This window comes from Canis lupus, chromosome 30, assembly GCF_048164855.1.
Source record: "Canis lupus baileyi chromosome 30, mCanLup2.hap1, whole genome shotgun sequence".
Taxonomy (NCBI): Eukaryota; Metazoa; Chordata; class Mammalia; order Carnivora; family Canidae; genus Canis; species Canis lupus.
Genome location: NC_132867.1, coordinates 24944092 through 24944848, shown reverse-complemented (window position 1 = coordinate 24944848; position 757 = coordinate 24944092).

Genomic DNA, 757 nt, shown 5'->3' with positions numbered 1-757 from the left:
GAGTATAGACACTACCTTAGTGTTATGTAGGGGTATGGAAAAATAATGCATAGGGACACTGGAGGGTGATTATTACCTACACCCATTAAATTTGACATTTGCTGAAAATTAAATTTGAGTTTTATACAGAAAATCATCTCAAACTTCACTCAATATTATTATTAAAAATAGGATGACCAATCACCAGTGCCAAATTTTAATCGAAATGCAGGAATTACCTCTATTACAACAACTTTGGCTGAAGATCTTGAGACTTTTGTGGCTGTGTTGGGGCTTAATGAGAAGAACATGACATGTACAGGCAGAACAAGGTTTGAAACATGATATCAAACTGTTCAACATCCTTGTGTCTTGATTTGCACATCTATAAAGTGAAGATAATTTAAGCCAATGATAGAGGAATGGTATGTATTAAATTAGGTAACATAGACAGAAAGCTTGTATGGTGACTTTTTCCGCCTTGGAAATCGGAACTCTGATAATAGTATCAAAACCTTATTGAACCAAATTGGTTTCTTGGCCAAATGGAAAATGGGATCTCTCAGTCTTTCCCTTCTTATATGTTTTCCTATAACATCTCAGCCTGATTGAGTTCACAGTATCTTTTATCTTCAAAACCATCATAATTAAAGTCTGACCATTTTTTGGAGGGGACTGCTTGGGCTCATGGCTCAGGGGTTGTGCAGCAGTTGATGGTCTAGGGAAATGACACTTTTACACCCAGGAATGTCAATGAACCCATTTAATGAGTGAAATA